Genomic DNA, 21,313 nt, shown 5'->3' with positions numbered 1-21,313 from the left:
CATAAAATGAAGACAAAGTTCAGAGAGCAGCTATTATTTCACTGTGAAAGACAAATAGATTAGAGAAGAGGAAGGAAGTTAACTTTTATTAGGCAACTACTATGACTTGATATTTTATGTTAGGTCTAACCCTAATATTAGCAGGGCCTGGGACAAGAATACAAATAAAAGCCTACATATCACATGTTTAATATTTTAAATTATATACAAAGCCCACAAACAGCTAAATAAAATATGTTCTATTCTCCTATCTTGAAAAACACTTCATGACTATAAAAATTTTCAATGTGTATAAAGTTATAGCTTTTATATAACAAAGTCAGCACATATCAAAGACAAATGAATTAATTTAATTATTATTGCACACATCTGGGTGTTGATGGACCAGTGACTTGGGAATGAGTAGCTATTTAATATTACAAAACGTTCCTCAGTCACCATGTGCAACTCCTGCAAAAAGCACACTAATTCACCAGTACCTCTGGAATCATGAAGAGAATCGAGAAAATGAATGCTCAGTCCTACTGCAAAATAATAGTTTTTTATGCAATAAACTACTACACTCATGCTGAGAAAAAGGTTTTACAATTTAATTAGTCTTTTGTCTTACCTAAGTGCTTTTGCTGCTCAAATCCTCTCCACACTCCAAAGCAGTTCCTTTTCAGACAGCACAACCCACAAATCTTCACAGCATTCAGATGCAGTCATCTTTTGTATGAGAACATTGGGTGAGATGTGGGAAACCATTTCCCTGGGGCCTGAGCAGTATTAGCAGTCGTGAGAGTGGATGTTGAGCTGCAGACGCTGAGTGCTGAATCCTGAGTAACAGGCATCGTGTATTCTTTATCAAATGTAGAGTGAGTGTGTGAGTGTGAGTGTGAGTGTGAGTGTGAGTGTGTGTGTGTGTGTGTGTGTGTGTGTGTGTGTGTGTGTGTGTGTGATCACAGGGCCTTTTAAAGTGTAAGGCCCAGGGCAGAGGCCCCCCAGTCCAGTTTTATAGGTGGTACTTACTGCTTGACATTAATTTTCTTAAAGTAGCTGTGAACCACTTTTTCTAAGTACATATAGCTGAGTTCATTGTGCTCCAGAAGTGAGGGCTTTAGTGCCACTCATTTTGCCATATCAAGCTAAATCCAAAATTCAAAATAGCTACTTCGTATTGACAACCACTACTATTCACTGCGGCCTCTTCAAAGCAAATTTCAATTTTCCCATTGTAGTTCTATGTGGTCAGGGCAGGGAAACAAACATTGGAGCTCTGGAGGAGCTGGAGGAGAGAAAAACAGAATACATGTTTCTTCCAGGGTTATTTTTTCTGCAATTTTTTCTTACCCATAGCAAAATGACACCATTGCCTTCTAACACACTGGCAGTTTGGACCCTTCTTTCAACATTTATTGGCACTATGCCAAGCTCTGGTGATAAACAGATTAGTCCCTGCCATTAAAGATCAGAGTATTCCACATCCATGGGTTTTCCATCACCATTTCCTTGACCATTACAAAGAAAATATTCACTACTTCTTTCCTGTACTTTTCCTTTCACTCTTTCTCTTTTCCAGTAAAAGGTGTTGACTACAGCATAAAGGACGATATTAGGTGCAGAGTCCTGTTTTCTCTGTAATTGAGAGCAGATGCCGTAAGTTTTCCACATTTTGAGGTCAGAAAACCAGCCACCATCCCACAGGACCTGTTGAAATCATAACAAGTCAGTAGAACCAGCCTTCACCACCCCCAACCCCCATCCTCCTACACCCACCTTGCTGGATTAAAAAAGTAGAACAAAGAGGGAAAAGAGGAGGTTGAAGTACTGAAGAATTTCTCAAGGTTGGCTATTCTCTCCCCCAGTGCTGCTAAGGAGAGAGGCTACAGGAAAGGGGAGATGACATCGTCTGCCACCATCGGTGCTGGTTAGTCACTGAGCTTGCTAGAAAGTCCCTACACCATTGGAGGCAGGCAAAGATCACGGAGCATGGATGTGATGGTGTACGAAGGAAGAACTTGGGAAGTTTCCTTTTCCCAAGATACATGTAAGTTAGAGCTGAACATGCCAGCAGACCAGAGAAATGGAAACACCACAAACACCAGATGACACTGTATTAGAGTCTTGCCAGGCATACTCATAAAGCAAGGCAAAGCGATGGGACATCTCCAGCTAGGGCTCAACTAGAAGTCTCGCATAGGAAGCCACTTGGGATTGAGGCTTTTATCAGGAAGCCTGATGGAGCCACTACCCTTCCTCAATGAACCAGGGACTAAGTCACAAACTGGGTCAGCAGTTATGGCCAACCGAGAAGAAAAGGCTTGCAACCCCATCATGGGCAGGCATGTGAGGCAACATTTTCATCTCATCCCCTTGCTCACTGCCCCTACACCAGGTAGTCATTCCAAGAAGGTACAGAGAAAAGTTTGTGGGAGAACAGACTGTGACCCAGACCCCTCTACTCCTAGCACCAGAGCCACAAGTTTAGCCTTGGCTGGGGAGGGGGAGGGAAAGAGGGGGATGGAAGGTGGGAAGCAGGAAGGATGGCTAAGATGAAGAAATATCAATTAAATTGGATACTGAAGTTTTTATATTGGTAACACCAAAACAAAAACTTTAGGTGGGATTGGAGAAAGAGGAATTGTAAAGGTACACGAAAGTCAACTATACTGTATATTGATAAATTAAAATTTTTTTTAAAATTAAAAAAAGAAATAAGAAAGTAGGTTTTGCTAGAGCAAGTTGGTAGCACCTACTGAATAAAATAAGACTATTTCATATATGATACTGGTGGGGTATAGGAAATGCTACCCCAAAATATGGCACCCTGGCATATGAGTGTTTTTGGCTGAAGGAAATTGAGAAAATCATAGAAGCAGAAAGGTCTCTTTGACCTTCTCTTATGAGACCCTCATGTGACAAGTGTCCTGCCCTATACCCAGAGGGAAGGAATGTTACAGAGAAGTCAAAAAGAACCTGAACAAACAAGCCTTGCTAAGTTCCCCCCAGTTTATTACCATCAAGTCACACTCCCCTTTTGTCCAACTACATGACTGCCTACTCTTCATCTAACCTAAGCATAAAAGTAGATAGTTTTCCCCATGTCTTTGGGTCTTCATTTCTGAAGGCTTCTGTGTCATGTAAAACTTTGGCTAAATAAATTTGTTATGCTTTTCTCTTGTTAACCTGTCTTTTGTCATAGGGGTGTCAGCCATGAACCTATTGAGTGAGGAAAAGAAAAGATATTGCTTTTTCTCCCCTGTAATACCAAAGCATTCAGACAACAGAAAGCCAGGATATTCTCAAACATATTCATCAAGCCGCAATTGGTAAAAATGTTATGAAATAAAATCACAGTATTACAAAGAAACCTGGTGTGTGCCTGGGAAGGGTCCCACGAAAGCTAGGCTTGGAAAGTTCTGTCCCATTTGCCGGTTCCAGCTGTTTGGAGTTATATCAGAGAGTGATGCTTCTTGTGTTGATTGGCAAAGGCATTTAAATTCGGCAGAAAGTCTGGCTTAAATATTTGCAAATTGTCCACATTTACAGCTGGGATCTCCTTCCCCAAAACTACAGAGAATGGAAAATCGCATGCTGCATTTTTCTCTTTGTACCTTCTTCTTCTGGCCTCTCATCTTTGTGGTCTCCCATTAATAGTGATGGCCTTTGGAAAGGAGATCAGAAATTGCTTCAGAAAGGAATCTGTTCTTCCAAATGACATTGGTAAGATGTTAGTGCTTTTTTTTTTCTTAATATAAATCTATTTCTCTTCTGATCTCCTCACTTTGCAGCTAAAGTCTTTCAACCTCCTTGGGATGAAAGGACTGTAGAATATTGATTTTTTTCCTTCCCCCTGTAAATTCATGACAAATGGTGAACAGAAGCTTATCTGGAAGTTTAGACGTCCAATTAAAATTTTGCTCTCAAGTGAAAATTCCTTTAAAAAAAAAAGGACTCCAACTTCTATGCACTCCTCATATATCTTCATCTCACTGGTGACATGTCCCAGAACCAGTTTCAAGAAACTGATCTTAAAATTAATTTAGGGTGTGTGTGTGTGTGTGTGTATGTTAAAAGTAAGATGCACCACTCAAAATTTTTTCTTCCTTTGGCTCAAAGGGAAGGCAAGACATGGTATCTAGCTGGAAGGATGATGCAGTTTTGTGAATTCGGTGGTAATTTGGACCCAGGCCCTGGGTGGGGCTGGCTGTGGCGAGATAAGCCAGGAGGACTGAGAAGGAAAGGGCATGCTATTTCAGGCAAAGCATGAATGTAAGTACCGAGGCAGGAAACGAGAGGCCTGGACAGGTATGAGCAAATCATCTCAGAACAGTGATGCATTGTTTACAGGACTGACACAGGGTTTGTATGACAGGAAGTCAGAAAAAAGTCTGGAGAATGAATTGGATGGAGCCAGCCTCACATGAGTCCATTTCATAAAAGTCTCGGTATTTAAATTGTTTCTTTAAATAAGTGAAAATGAGTCAATTTCATAAAAGTCTCAGTATTCATGAGTCCATTTTATGAAATGAGTCCATTTCTTAAAAGTCTCAGTATTTAAATTGTTTCTTTGCTCATTTTTTCACTCTGATTCTCTCTTTTTCCATCTATTAGCAACCTCTGCTACAACTTTGCCTGATAAGCTTTATCTACTCCCTCTTTATGCCCCTTCTCCTACTACCACTTGAAATCATTACTGGAAAAGACAAAGGGCATTTGCTAATAACTGTTGATTAAGTGAAACTAGTAATGACGCCTTGTGAAGATGATTATGATTCCCCCCCCCAAACAGAAAGATAAATGCCTAGATACACATACATATACACATACATGCACACAAGCACACATAGGCACACATACATGTGCAGGTGCATGTACACACATGAATATATATGTATGCACATGCATGCACATGAATATGTGTGCATATGTGTGAACACGCACACAATAAAAAGAAATAAAAAGCAGAAGAGTGATTCTCCTCTTTAAAAACAGAGCTGATCCTGAAGGAACCTGCCAATCTTTCTACCTCACAGGGTTCATCGTGTAACTCAAAATTCCACAGCACTTTCCCACCGAATAATATCAACAACAATACTCAATTGATAACCTAACCTCAACTTGATCACCATTTCTCTGCAAAGCCACAGAACAGTTCTGAGTAACAGATATAGATGCAAAAACCTCTACAATCTTAAGTCCCTAACTTCCTAACACAGGTTTGGCTCCAGGAGCTCCAAAGCATCCTCACCTTCCATGCTTCCTGCCTTTCTTCCTGCACTCATCTGGCCTCCCTGAGGCACCTTGCATTTGCTTGATTCGCAATTCTTACATCATCTTTTGGAAGCAGATATATAGATAAGGAAGCAGAGCACTGAAAACAAGACAGCTGCTGGGGGAGCCACCTGAGCAGAAGCACCGAGCTGCAATCCCTCATTCTACGATATATCTAAGCAATGAACGGTCAACAGGAAAAGTCTGGATAGAAAATTCTATTTTCTGGCTGGCTTTTGGAAAATAAAGTAGGGTTGTTCCCAGTTTGACCATATGTATAACAAAGCTTCAATTCTTTTGTCATGTGAGTACTATAATGGACTCAGAGTAGCGGTCCTTTGGGAAGTTCAGCCCATTCTTCCCTTTGCAACTGTACTTAGAAGGACTTTTTCACTTGCTAATATCAAAAATCCCACACAAACTGTCTTAAGCAAACAAAGTGACCATATTGACTTATGTAACTGCAAAGGCAGGACGATATGCAGGCTCTCAATCAACACTATTGTATAAAATCAATCTCAATTTCAATCCCAATCAATCTGCCTTCCTTCCTGCTCTTCCTCTCTCTCCTTTCCTTTGCCCTGATTTTACTCTGGGGGGGGGGGAGTATTCTCAAGGGGCTCTCCCAATGTGATGGCCAAGATGACTAGGCTTATATTCTATATCCCTTGCCCTATAACCCCAGTAAAAGTCTTGAAGATCCTTCCCATGGGCTTGTTCTTTGTCGTGTGACTATACCAAAGTGATTCCTGTGGCCAGGAGCCTACCCTGCTCTCACTGGCCACATGCCCTTCCAAGGAACCAAGAGCCGGGATCAGGTGTCAAGGGCAGAGAGGGGTTTGAGATTTTACCCTACTGGCAAATTAACAAGTGAGCCTGCCACAGCTTCACACATGCTGCTAGACTCCTGGGTCAGAGAAAAGGAACTTTACTTCTCATGGCACAGCGTGTGCATCACATTCATCTTGATTCCTCTTGCTCAACTCCCCTGAGGAAAATGCAGAGTGGCCTAGGCAGGTGCTGCACACACAGAGTTGATACGCATCACAGCTGAGGATCCTGAGTTTAGGAAACCCCAATCTTACAAGGCGGCAGCTAGTAAATCTGCCAACCCTTCACCTTGGCCACTGCCTGGAGGGAGACCCTGTCACTGTTATCCTGTTTACTGTACAAACATCTTTGAAAACACAGTCTGGAACAAAAGCTGATACAAGACGTGCAGAAACATGAGACCCATAACAATTGTCTTTCAACAATAAGCCCCTAAATCATGAAGAATGATAGACGGGAGGGGTGGTTCTCTACAACGAGGGAGCATGTTCTGATACCAGAAGGGAAACCCTGAGCAGCCAAAAAGAAGTACCATAACTTGGGGTATTATCCTAACTCCAGGTGTATGAAATCTCTCTCTGACTCCACAACTCAGTTTTATCTGCTAGTAGTCCCTGGCACTATTTTTGCACCTGAGTGAACTGTGTCAATGCCAAGTTCAGACAGTTATTTACATCTGGCAGCATGCCCCCCTGAAATCCACTTCTTTGAAAAAAATCTCAAAGTCCTGGAGGAAAAAAAACATCACTCTGGGACCACCTCTTTGTGTGGTCTATGAGTGGTGAGGACCATAAATTCTGTCTCAAATTTTGACAATTTTGCCCCTGTATGATCACCTGCTCCCCTTTAGTTCCTCAAGCCCACACAAATAAAAAGGAAAACTGGGATTCGATACGTAGACAGGGAGGTCAGTGTTGTGTTGGAATAGATGAGCACCATAGCAGCCTTGGATTCAGAATTTGCTTTGTCATATAACTGCTGTGATCCTACCTATCCATGAACCCTGAGGAATGCTTTGGTTCTCCTTGGCATAGGTTCTATGCATGGAATCTAGGAAGAGAAGATTTGCAAGAAAAGATGCAAGCAAGGTATAGAGTCCAAGAAGGGGCAAAATTTCCTCAGAGAAACAGGCCATGCCAAAGGACAAAGGACAACTCCAAAAAGGAAGACATTTGAAATTCCACAAAACTATCTCTGAATAAATCCTGCTATTTTGAGCCAAAAACAAGTTTCTCAAAATTTTGACCTTATTGAGTATAAAGAACACTACATTTCAAAAATATACGGATCAGTTCTTTGAGTCACAGGCATGGGTTTATTAACTTCAGAATCAGATTTTCCAGGAAAGAAGTTTTAAGGGAGACACAATGTTTTGAACTGATCTGTCTGACCAAGCAAACAGTGTGTGTGTGTGGGGGGGGGGGGTTAATTACAACTGGACTCTTAGGCAAACATTTCAAAAACAGACCTTGAATATGTAACAGACCTCAAATCAAATATGTTTGCTGACAGGTAGAGCAGTGCACAAGGCTATAGACACATGATAGGTAGCAGGTTCTCTTTTTCCTCCTCTCCTAAGTTTTTCCTGCAACCCCTAAGCATTTTGGAAACCTATCCATCTGTGACATAAGAAATATATATTTGGTCTCTGCCCCTGGCGATAAGGATAATAGGAGGAGGTTTTGTTATAATATTTGGTCTTAGTCCCTGGTTCCTAACACAAGAGCTTCTAAGACCCTTGGAATCTCTGGAGTGATGGTATGCTAATGAGGTCACAGTGGCTGGAGTCCCTAGATAGCTTCAGGATGCAAGCAGGTCACCAGGAAGACCAAGGCAGAATTAGAGTTCGAACTTTCAGCCCCACTCCCTGACCTCCAAGACTGGGAGAGGGGCTGAAGATTGAGTCTGTCACCAACAGCCAGTGACTTAATAAATCATGCCTACATAATGGGACTTCCACAAAAACCCTAGACGAAGGGGTACAGAGAGCTCCCAGGTTGGTGAATGAATCCATGTGCCAGGAGGGTGGCCCAACTCCAAGAGGACAAAAGCTCCTGCACTCAGGACCCCTTTCAGTTTATTTGGCTGTTCATTTGTATCCTTTATAATACCCTTTAGAGTAAACTGGTAATAGTAAGTAAAGCATTTCCCTGAGTTCTGTGAGCAATTATAGCAAATAATTGAGCCTGAGGAAGGGTTCGTGGGAACTGCTGATTTGCAGCCAAGTTAGACAGAAGTGTGGGTAATCTGGGGACCCACTACTTGTGGCTGGCATCTGAAGTGGAGGGCAGGCTTATGAGACTGAGTCCTTAACCAGTGGGGTCTGTGCTGACTCAGGGCAGTTACTGTGAGAATTGAATTAAACTGCAGGATATCCAGTTGCTGTTCACAGAGAAATGGAGAATTGTACTGTATGAGAAACCACACATTTAGTGTCAGAAGTGTTAAGAGCAGAGAAACAATTTTCCTTTACTATCCACCCATCTTGTTACTCACTGAACAAATCTTTATTGAGTATCTACCATGTGCCAAGCACTGCTATGCATTAGAGATTCAGCACTGACTAAAACATAGGGCCTCTTCCTTCATAGAGTTTGCAATCTAAGAGAAAATGCAGTTATTCATAAAGTTAAAACACAGATGAATATCATAAAATATTGTCCTAAAGACATGAAAAAAGGAACAAGCAGAAATACAAGCTTTGCTTGTATGGTTCGGGATGGCTTCTCTGACGAAGGGACAGTGTTGCTGAGAAGGAAACAGGTGAAATAAAAGGAAGAAAGAAAGAGGCTTCCACAGAAAGCAGAGACCTTGTGAAGAGCCGGAGGCAGGAAAGAGCAGGAGGCATGGCCGGTCCCGAAGGGAGGAGGTGAGACAGCAGAATGGCCAGGGAGGTGCAGATGGGACAGACAATGTGGGGACACCAGGCAGGGTCAGACCCTGTGGCCTCGTAAGCCAGAATACACAGGGCCTCAAGGCTGGGGCAGGACTTGGGAAGGTGAGAAGAAAGAGATGCCATCTGACGTGTGTTTTTAACAGACCACCTGCCTACTGCATAGATAACAAGCTTGGGGGCCAAGAAAGGGGGTAAGAAGACTACGTATTTAGGGCACAGATTCTCTATGTGAGGACTGATGGCATCGACATCACCTGAGAGCTCATTCGTAAAGCAGATCTTCAGGGTTCTACTCCAGACCTACCGAATCAGAAACTCAGGGGATGGTGCCAAGAAATCTGTGTCTTAATAAACCCTCTGGATGATTCTGATGCACATCAAAATCTGCAAAATCACTAGGTTAGGGGATTACCAAGTAGTCCTGACAAGGAACTAATGGTAGCTTAGAAGATGGGGACGGTAGAGATGAAAACCATTAATGCATGAATAATTCATAAGTATTAATAGGTGTTCCCTACAAATTTGGCAGAGGTGAGTAAACGCAGCCCTTCTCGGCCATCGGGAGGACAATAACTGAGTCAGCGGGCCTTGCAGAACAAAAGAAAACACATCTGTCCTTCAGTAACTCAGCTCACTTGCGTGAGCCTTTGTCACCCCTAAGGACTTCAGCACTTGAGGCTCTTTAAAGAGTTGCTACAATTAAGAGCTAATATTTGAAATATAATTATGTTCGATTCCATTCAACAAGTCTCTACTAAGAACCTGCTGGGTACAGTGAGTAACAGAGGTCTTAAGAACTTAAAGAAATCTTTGTAAATAACCCCCACCAGTCAGGACTAGAAAATAATAATGGGAAGGTGAAAGAATTCTAGAAGACAGCAGTTGTTGCACAGGAGCTGAAGTAAAAAGCAGAGTGGGAAAAGAGAGGGAAAAACTGCCCACTTGGTCCTTAAGCTGACCACAATATTCTGCTGGTATAACCGCTCCTTTTCAGGTCCCCCAAAGCTGCCCTTCATGGAACACACACGTACAAGTACATGCACACACACACTCACAGTCAAGCCCACCTGCCCACCTACACACATCTCATTTGATGGGGGGGAAAAAAAGGAATAACACATTGAACAGCTAAGATATCTCTGCAGCTAAGATAAGAAACACATAAATTAATCCTTACTCAAGAAATAAGAACCACAAATTTCATGGATATAGTTTCTTCTGTAATCTCTACTTTAAATAAGAACTGACCTGCTTAAGAGAGAGAACAACTCTTTTAGATTAGGCTCCAAATGCATCCGTCCAGAACATTAATTATGTTGAAAGGACATTAGTGACCATCTAGTCTAACCTCCTTTCACAGGAGACATCCAGGGAGGTCAGGGGACTTGACTAATGTCATACTACCCACAATAGACCTGAAACTAGAGCCTGCCTCCCTCTGCCAATTTTTTTCCACACCACTTCCAAAGAGTCATCACACTGAGAAAGTACTCATTTATATAAAAAATGTTTGAGTAAACCTGATTTAATGACTGTGAAATAGACACTGTAGAGAGTATTCCAGTTTAATCAAGAGGCAGTCTGTTCAAGCAACTCCATGCCCTGAACATTCTGGCTAAGATTTCACTCTGTGTCCTTAGCCACTGTTCTACCATCAGCATAAGACGTGCCTGCATGCCGTGAAGATAATCATTAGAGGGATTAAAGACATTTGAGTGCAGGCGAGTGACAGAGGAACCAAGAGAGGCCTCTTCCCTGGCAACATCAATTAAGTAATCCAAATGGCCAGAGTGAAGCAACATCTTACTTCAAATACAACGGAGGTGGGGGAAAAAATTTATGGCAAACATCAAGGAAGCAGCAGCTCCAATAATACCTTCATATAAAAACAAACCCCAAACCTCAGCAAACATGTCAATGTTTTTTCTTTTTTTTTTAATTCTCAAAATAAAGAACAGCTGAACTGAGTAAGGGTTTTGATGGAGACAAATGATTTCTATGATTTGGTTCCCCAAAGTTTATTTGTTCTGGTCATTTTCTCTCATTTGTTCCTAACAGATCAATATTTGTCTTCAGTTACTCCCCCACAATTCAGTAATATGAAAAAAAAATGAGTTTCTGCAGAAAAACTGTGACTCATTGGTGGGGTTTGGGTCAGGGCACCCACAGCAGATTTGACTTTGGGGAAACCTCCATCTTTGGAAGTATTGATACCAGCACATCTGCTGAGTTTAAGATCAAATATTTACTCAGGGGAAAAATAATCATTTTTTAATTAAGGAAGCTTACATATTAATAAAATAAGAGAAAGAAAAGCACTTATGCTCTCTATTACGGAAAACTGCTTTTCACGAAGACTGGGAGCTCCCAACGGCTCAACTATGCCATTCCAGGCATTTTTGATAATCCAGATGGGACATGCTGTGGCTAAGAGTAGGCTTGGGGAACTTTCCCTCAGGGGAATCTCTTTAATAGATATGTCTTAGGTGCCTGTTTTGCCTAAAGTGGCAGAGAGAGACCCAGTGAGAGAGAAACTGAAGAAACAGAAACACAGAGTAAGAAAAGAAAGAGATGGAAATAAACATGCATTGAAAAGAAAAGAAAGGAAGAGAGGTAAAGATGTCCAAGCAGAGAGCAGAAACACACACAAGTACATGTGAGCACACATGTACGCACACATATACACGTGCACATGCATACACACCTGCACACACACATGCACACATGTACAAACAGCAGAATGGCTGCTTCAGTGCTCTTATTTACATGCCCCTACCTTTAGCTGTCTCCTTCTCTGTTTCCTGTCCTTGGAATTCTTGAAACCAACCCACCTGTGTCCTCAAAGCCAGACCTCTCACAACCAATGCACACTGAAGTATCCATTGCCCTGTTTATCTTGGGGTTGCTGGCTTCAATTTTTTTTTTCAGTCAACATGAATATACTAATCTATAATACAAATTATCATAAGTCAACTCACAAATACTGAACCCACAAAGTAAGCAAATATGGCCAGATCACTCCCTCCCTAAAATCCATTGATGCCTTTCCATTGCTCTGGTGATACAGGTCAATTTCTCTAACATGGTTTACTAAGCCCTGCAGGACCTGACCTCTGCTGACCTTTCCAGCCTCTGCTCTTGCCTTTTCCCACCTCAAACCCTGTGCTCTAGCCAGAAGCGTGGATGTTTCTCACTCAAGCCCAACAGGGTTCCCTTCTCTTCTCCTAGCCTCTCCATAAAACCCCCTCCACAGGATCCCATGCTATCTTTTCCCAAGGTTCACTCACTAATCCAGTCCCTGGTGCTTCTTTAAACAGCCTTCTTTAAATCCCCTCCTCAACTCCAGTTAGCTGCTTTTATTATGTATCCTCTCGGGATAGTGCAGATGCCGAATAACAGCATCTCTGGCCATATCGTAACTGCCTCCTAACTTGCCTGTCCCTCCACCACAGGGTCCTATCTTTCACGCTCACTGCTGTATGCCTAACCTCCACGCTGAGGACAATGATTAAACACTGCAAATTTATGGTCACTTTAGGCTAAACTATTCTTTTTCTCTTTGAGATTTTCACTAAGAGATATCAGTGAAAGAACTGCCTACTTCCAGTATTCCTTATGCAGCTCCATGCCAAGAAATATCCAGGTGTCATGAGTAACTGTTTCACCTCAGTGCCAAATGGGGGATTTTAAGCTCTGGACCAGTGTCATTTGTTTGGCAATTGGGGGTGAACACAGGAATTTTGCCCTCAATTTTCAGCTAACCCACTGCACAGATAATCAGACTACCTGCCTGAGGTTGAGCTCCCTGGGAAAGACTAAGACTTTTGTGCAAGAGGTCTGTTGGGAGTGCTCTTGGGATCAACCCTGAAAGGAAAAGAAGGAAGCAGGATTAGGCAGAGAGAGGAGCTGACCTGGGATGCACTCTCAACAGAGATCTCTGAATCCCATGAGCAGAAGCTTGGAAGGCCCTTTGCAGTTGTCCTGAATTGAAGCAAGGGGCTGGGCATTTGTGCTCTAGAGAAAAGGTCATTGGATGTTGGCTGCCCCATCCCTTTTGGAGGGATCATAGCCTTGGGCAAAGTGACTCTCAAAGGCAGCAAGCAATTAAAGAGACAGAATGAGAGCTGAGGACCGTCCATGGCCCACACTGGCTGCAGCTGGGGAAAGGAATGCCTGGGTCCTGATGCAGGCACCTGGGCTGCACACCACAGCATCCACCACACTATTTCAGAAGAGGGAGAAAGAGGTTCTGATGCTTTTATTACTTTCCCCCCATCAGAACTCATGGGCACAGGGTGCTTATCATTTACCACTTTCCTGCAGCTGACTGGCAATACAGTGGGATAGATTTCTACCTCACATTCCTACAGGGAAGTATCTAAAGAGCTAGCTAGCAAGCATTTTTCAAATAAAAACACAGCTCAATCAAGAGACTTTGAGGAGGTAGGGAGAGGGGTTGCAAAAAAAACAAAAAAGTTTAGGGGACTTTGACTAAGAACCATATACAATACCTATATTTCATTCATTCCACAGGCTTCCAATGAGAAGGGAACTAAATCCAAATGAATCTGAATGAATCACAAAGTTCCAGGCCCTCAGTGGGGAATTTTCCTGAGGACCTATGACAGCAGATACAGAAACTCTGTGCATATTTGTTTAACTGAATTGAATGAAATCATATGCAAAATGGTGGCACTCATACTTTTATTTTGAAGCAGTGAAGGTTTTGGTTGTAGAATACATGAGGGCATTATTTTAGAGGTAAATTAATAAAGATGTCCTGGGGTTTGGGAATTAAACAGGAGATAAAGGAAATAGCAAAAAAGGAAGAGGGGTCTTACGGGACGCCTAGGCGAGATAAAGGAGATGAGGGAAGGTAAACCGGAACCTCAGCATTACAGTCTGGATGTGTCTGAGCCAAGGAAGACAGTTGAGAGGTGTTGAATAGGGGCTGACAGATGTGGACCCCAAGAAGGCAGAAATCAATAATTCTGAGTCATAAAATTGGAAAGGCATTGAACATTTGAATGGTGAAGGAGGCCCAGAAAAAAAATTACCTTGCTGTATGCCAGTATCTGCAAAAATAAATGAACAAAAACCCATAAAAGCTACTTGCTGCAACTGTTGGGAAGGGAGATCCTGGAATTACCCTGCTACCCACCATAAATGTGTAAACTCTCGCTGATACTGTCTTCCATTATGGTGCTGTTTTAAGTTATTTTAGTGAACATAAAATTGTGAAAGCTTTCATAGCCTCGTTTAGGACTTCTATTGCCCACCCTTATTTTTAAAATGATGTCCTTGGCTGTGAATTCTCCTACTATGAGGGTGTTTAATACCTCATTTCTGTGGTTGGGTAGAAGCTATTGTGCGTACACACACTTTACTAATGGACACATATGCCATTCAGCTGCAGATTACCAACCTCCTTGCATGCATGGTGGTCCACAAACTCACAGAACTTGACAATGAGCGTGAACTACTAGGACAAGTAGGATGGTGGTCCCAGCTTTGCAAAACTCCCTTAACCCCATAAGACATAGACTTCTTATCTCTTAAATAACATAGGAATGAATATTTTGAAAGTCCTGTTCATCTTGCAAGGATATCTGAGAGATTCAAATGAGATTTTGTAAGTGAAAGTAGCTTATAAACTTTAATATGCAATACAAACATAAGGAATTATTACAACATGAATAAAGAATATGAGTCTGTTATGGAAAGAGCACAGAAAATATCCAGTAAAATTGGTGAGAAAAATAGTTTAGGTATTAGTTTTTTTTACATTTGGCCCTTTTCCACCCTAGTAATAAAAGCTACCACAACATGAAACATAATAATAAATGAATTTCTTCATGGTTACTGTAGAAATGCTTTCTGGTCTCTAGATAGCATCATCAAACAGTTGTGTTTGGCATGATAGAAGAAAAAGTCAATATTTACAAGTGCACATACATGGGTTGGTTCTATTCTAAGGGTTTTATATGTATTAGCTCATTTAATCCCCAAAACAACCCTATAAGGAAGGTACTATTATTAAACTCACTTTACAGGTGAGACATTTCAGGTCAGAGAGGTTAAGTAATTTGCCCAAGACCACACATGTAGTAAGTGGCAGCACCAAGAATTGCACCCAAGCCATCTGGCTCCTAACCTAACAACAGTGATATAACAGAGAGAGAGAGAGAGAGAGAGAGAATAGCAACATTAACCTCAAAAAGCTATAGCTGTGAGGAGGAGGCAGATAAGAAGATCAGGGAAAGAAAATATTTTAATAATGTATTTTTAAAATGTTTGTATCTACCCTCTTACAAGTATGTAAAAACTGTGATTAAAAACAAACCCCTAGCCCACAAATAGCCCAACTGGGAATCTTTTTTTTTTCTCATTCAAGGATCAATTGGTCCTTGACAGTTCTGCTTCCTGATCTCAGACTGACCTAACCCCATTCCCAATCCTTAATTACCAGCAATTGGATTTGAACCAGGGTAAATAGACAGCTTAGTCATGGCCTGCAGTTTGCCACCAGGATTGCTTCAGCAACCTCTCGTTTTTATTAAAAGAAATGATCTTGTGGCTTGGGTCATCTCCTACCTTTCATCCTCAGAGGAAGGAAGATGAAATGCACAAATGAGCCACACCATTGGCCGAGGGACCTGTGTCATAATGAGTCCCTTCCCCCCATGGGACAGAGCATGATACAAGGCCATTCAGAGCAGACAGGGCCAGTTAAGTACCCTTTGAGTTTACGTGACCCCAGGAAAGAATAGTCATTGTGAACCTCAGGGCTTCTGACAGGAGAACTTTATTTGGTCCCCAAACATGAGCACCTTCCTTATGCCAGGCAGTATGTCAGACACCTGGGACACAATGAGTACGCCCTAGCCTCTGCCTTAAGGAGACACAGGCATGTAAGTAGCCACCTGTGATGAGCATCAAAAAGACACAGGAAGACAGGGTAACGGGAACACTAAGGAAGGAGAGAATGGAGGGGGATGCATATCCAGGAATTATTTCTGAACAAAATCGATGGGATTTGGGATCCAGCAGAGTGGGGAGAGAGAGGAATGATCCCAATGTTCCTAGTTTCAGTCTGACTCAGACCAGTATAAAGACTGGTTCTAAGAGGCTATACCTGTGTTCACTTGCTCAAAAGCTCCAAGTGACAAGTTCCAAACTACTTTTAGTGCCATCTGTTGGCCACAATAGGAGGTGACATACATTGGGCTGGCATTAAGCTTTATCCAAATGAACTTCGGAAGTTACAGAGTAGAGGACCATCTGTATATGATGACATCCTTAACCTAGAGGAGGAGGAAAGGATAGGTTAAAAGTATGGGGTCAGATTGCCTGGGGGGTAAATCAATAGCACGTGACCTTGCTCATTTATCTTGTCTAACACTAAGATTTTATTTAAATGTAAAATAAAAATAAAATAATAACTATGTCATAGAACTGTTTTGATACTTAGAATATATGCTGCATGAACAAGAACTCTCATATACTGGTCATAGGAAAATAAACTGATAGTACTATTTTGGAAAACTGTCAATATATACTAAATTGACTGTATGTATACCTTATGACCTAACAGTTTCACTCACAGGAATGTACCAACAGAAACATATACATATGGGTACTGAATGATACATATGAGAATTTTATAGCAGCCCTACTTTTAATAATAAAAAAATAAATAATCCAGATTCCCAGCGACAGAATAATAGATACATAAACTGTAGTGTATTCACACAATGGAACACTACACAGTAATAAGCATGAGCAATCAACAACCACACACAAAAAGATGGGCAAATCTCACAAACATAATATTGAGGAAAGAAGCCAGACGCCAAACAGTACATATTGTATAACTCCATTTAAATAGCATACAGAAAAAGGCTCAACTAAACAATGCCTTTAAAAGTCTGGATAATGATTATCCTTGGGTGGAGGGTTAGTAAGTGGAAAGAGCACTAAGAAAGCTCCTAAAATGCTGGTGATGTTCTTTTGTGATCTGGGTGCTGCTTTCCTGAATGTATTTACTTTGTAAATTTTTGTTAATTTTTTAAAAAGTTAAATAATTGAAAAAAAAAAAATTTAGTGCTCTCCTGCTATTAAAGCTCTCAGCACAGAACCTGGTTGATAATGAGCATGTGGTATATATTGGCTCTTAGAACATCACGAGAATGAAGAGCAGGAAGATAAAGAGTCAAATAAATGAGTAATTTGGGAGGAGGGTGGAGGGTATAAATGCTACTGCTACGTTCAGATAGAGACATTCGTCAGCTCCACAGACCGTCGCTGAAGCCAGGCCCAAGCATGAGCTTGCTAAGCAGAGCTTCTAAATACAGGACCTGTGAGACCTACTACGTACAAGAGAGCAGAGAAGGAAGAATTTGGGAGTGAGGTTCATCGGGAGGTGGGAAGACAAGCAAAATAGGATCACAGTTCAAAAACACAGGGAAAAGAATCTCCCATGAAGTGTGGTGTCAGCAGTTTTAATGCTCCATAAGATTGGGACAGATGAAGACTATATATAGTCGCACAGATTTGTCTGTGACCCCAGTTTTAAAAGAACTGAATGTAGAATGGAACTTGAGGGAGTAAAAACAGTGAGACCTGAACCACTGGGGCAATGAAAGGAAGGGGAAGAGAAATAATCTATCAAGAAGAAACTGGTGACGGCAATGTCTTTACTACAACATTTAAGACTTGAGTACTTTATTAATAATTTGAAGGAGCCATGGAGAGGAGGCAATAGAAGATGCAGGAAAGATGAGGCAACTGACAGATTAAGGTCCTTGAGCAGGCATGAGGGAGATGATCCAGTTTCCAGCTGAAGCAGCTAGTCTTGGAAAGGGAGGGCGGGCCCCTTCCTCTAAGACAGGCAGAACAGCAGCAAGGACGGGCACTCATGTCACCTGCTGCTGCGGACTCTGCTGCTGCTGCTGCTGCTGCTGCTGCTGCTGATAGCGGCAGCACCGAAAATCCTAACATTTCTTGAGATATTCCCTATATCCTTTGTTGAGAGTCTTGCTCACAGCATAACCCCAGCAGACATGTTTTTACTTTCATTCTACAGATGAAGAAACTGGGTGCAACCAGGTTAAATAACTTGCCCAGACTGGTAAGTGGCAGAGCTTCCCCACTCCTCTCAACATTCTCCTTGAAATACTTCAGACCTTTCTTTCTCTCTCTTTCTCTCTCTCTTTCTCTCTCTCTTTCTCTCTCTCTTTCTTAGTTCCCAAATACGAGTGAGGACATGCAGTATTTCTCTTTCTGTGCCTGGTTTATTTCACTTAACATAATTTTCTCCAAGCTCATCCATTGAACTTTCAGAAGGAGAGAACAGATATATGGTTACTAGATTTGGGAAAGGAGAAGGGGGAAGGAAAGGGGGGTTAGGGAGAAATTGGGTAAGGGAGACAAGGAAGAATTATGATTTGTAATGATGAACATGCTGATAATATTGATTTGATCATCACATACTGAACACAAATACTGATAGTCATAAATATGTATAATCAATCATGTTTCAATTAAAAAATAAATTTAAAAAATGTTAAAAAAAATAACTTCGGGCCTTATGCTGTGCTCGGTAGCAATATGTTTAAGTACTCTTCCAATACACAAGGCTGGGTATAGAAAATAAAGAGCACTCTGGTCTACCTCTAATATGCTGAGGAAACTTGTTTAAATCAGTGGTCATCTCCGAGGTTCAGTCTCTCTTCTGTGGAATAAAAGACTAGATCCATCTCAGATTGTTTCTACCTCCAATATTCTTTGATCACTTGGAAATACAACTTCTAAACAGAAAATCTTGGGAAGAATGTGATATCTAGCTATAAACTCTTTCAGCTTTTAAAGTGAAGAATGTGGCTCATTCAATCCAGGGGTCAATAAACTTTTCATGTAAATGGCAAGATAGTAAATGTTTTAGGTGTTAAAGCCATATAGTATCTGCCACAATTACTCAACTCTGCTGTTATAGTACTGAAAGCAGTCATAGACGTATATAAATGAAAGAATGTGGCTGTGTTCCAATAAAACTTTATTTACAGAAACAGGCCACAGGCCAGATGTGGCCCATGGGCTGCAGTTTGCCAACTCCTACAACTTTGGAGCTGTAGCCATTAATAACACCTCTCTCCTATAACTCAGAGTATGATCTTGAATAAGTCAGTTAAATCTGCCTCAAATCAGCAAGCTAGAGACCACAGGAAACAAGGGCATTTACCTTACCAGGACGTCAGGAAGCAAAGTTATTAAAAGCAATAGTAAAACACTGAAAACAGAGTTAGGAATATCATACAGAATAGCTAGGTCAGCTATTATTTCTTTTCAGTGACTATTAAGTAAGAAAAATAAATGGGATTAAATTGCACAAAGAGTTAAAGGGGAAAAAATGGTAAATGCATTAGCTATGAAATATCATACTGCCTTCTAACATAAAGCAGGGGATTTGGCTTTTCTGGGTATTTTGAAGAACTGAATAGATAATGATGTGTTTACAATCATCAGAAAGATGTCCTGACAGGAACTGATGGGAAGGAAGTGGATGTGAAATGCTCCTTCCTTGACCTATGAAACGTAGAAGAACTCTATGGCAGTGCACCATCATGGACACTTGTGGGCTGAGTCTGACAATCCATCCAGCCCTTTCTGATATTCCCCATTTATATTTGAGACTCTGTGACTCTGGAAACACTGACCCCATCCTCACCTCCAGGGGTGAGCATGTGACCTAATCTAAGCCAGCCAAGTGGACTGATCAGAATGAATCTCAGGCCCTCTCTAGAAATGAAGGAACAAGGGCATACTCATCTTGTTTGGACAGGGCCATTTGTGGACAGGAAGCCTGGAACTGCTGCAGCACTTTGCTACCATGAAGACAGCCATACTCTGAATGATGCCAAAATACCAAGGATGGTAGAGTCAAGAGAACCATGAACAGTAAGTCAGAATCCTAATGACTCTGGATCAAATACTACCTTTTAAAGCTCGCCCTACTTTTAGCCTTCTAAAGAGCTGATCTAAAGAGCTGATACCCTTTGTTGTCTATGCCAGTTTGAGTTGTTTTTATTGTTATTTTCAAAAGATTTTACCCTAACTGATATATCTCCCCTGCTCCCCCCAATTTGTATCAATAGCATGCCTTGGGCAGGGAGATGAAACGAATGTTTTAAATGGTCCTAACACTTTCATATACTGCTAAAATATTTTCCCAAATTTTACTCTAAATTGTTCTGAAAGCACAAGTCACATAATCACTTTATCACCATCATCATGGTTACAACCTGTTAGCTGTTCCTTTCTTCTACAGCTTCTGAAAGCAAGACAGACTAGCTCAAAATCCCCCCGCCCTTTTATTCTGACCAGATATAAATGATTATAATTCACAGTCCTATCCTTGTGAGAGAATTCCCTCTGGCAAATCAGTTCTGTTTTCCAATCTCTAAACTCCCAGGTCAAATGGCCTCTGAGAAAAAGCTAAGAAATTACGCCACAAACACACTATTCCAGCCCCACAGAGCCCCATCCAAAGGCAAGAAACAAGATATCAGGAATCTTTATGTCTTAGGGCACCAGAAAAGAGATTTCTGATTTATTCAGGAAGGAGGGAAATAAATTAGAGAATGCTGGGTTATATTTCATTCATTCTCTCCATTTTATTTTTTAGTTTCCTCCAGGAACTAAAGGACCACAGGAAATTCTTAGTGTTCAGCATATTGGATGCTTTACATCAACATAAAAACAAGAGCAAGACAACTTATTGGCCATCGTAACATTTCTCCCTTGCTAGCCAGGAGCAAAACAAAGATAATGTATTAACCAGCTTCTCCAATCCATTCATCTTCTCAAGATATACTGGATTCTTAGCCTGGAAAGATGCATGATAGTGAACATCCATCTTTTAAATGTCATTGAAACAAGGCTACTACTTCAAACACAAAGTCGTCTTTCTTTCCTTCACTATTACTAAGTAAAACTTGTCTAAATGGCATGCCCTCCTGCAAACTCAAATATAGATAGAACAGGCCCACGACAAAAATATGCATTGCTCTACGTGCCCAGAATATAAAGGGAATCAAGTAGGCCAAATGGAAAGCAAACAGAAAAGCCCATGGAAAGCAGACACAGGGACCTTAAAGGCATTGCATGAATCTTGCATCTTATTTAAGTTATGTTTCTGATGAATTTCTTGGGATTCTATGCCTGTGAGAGAACTCAGAACGTTGGAAGGGGAAGGCAAATAGTCGTGAAGCATGAAAAGGTGTCTTGGGAACAATCTTAGTGGGTCTCTCTGACCCTGGCTGCAGTTTCTGC

The sequence above is a fragment of the Cynocephalus volans genome, chromosome 11, assembly GCF_027409185.1.
Source record: "Cynocephalus volans isolate mCynVol1 chromosome 11, mCynVol1.pri, whole genome shotgun sequence".
In the NCBI taxonomy this organism is placed as follows: domain Eukaryota; kingdom Metazoa; phylum Chordata; class Mammalia; order Dermoptera; family Cynocephalidae; genus Cynocephalus; species Cynocephalus volans.
Note: the sequence above shows the minus strand (reverse complement) of the source record.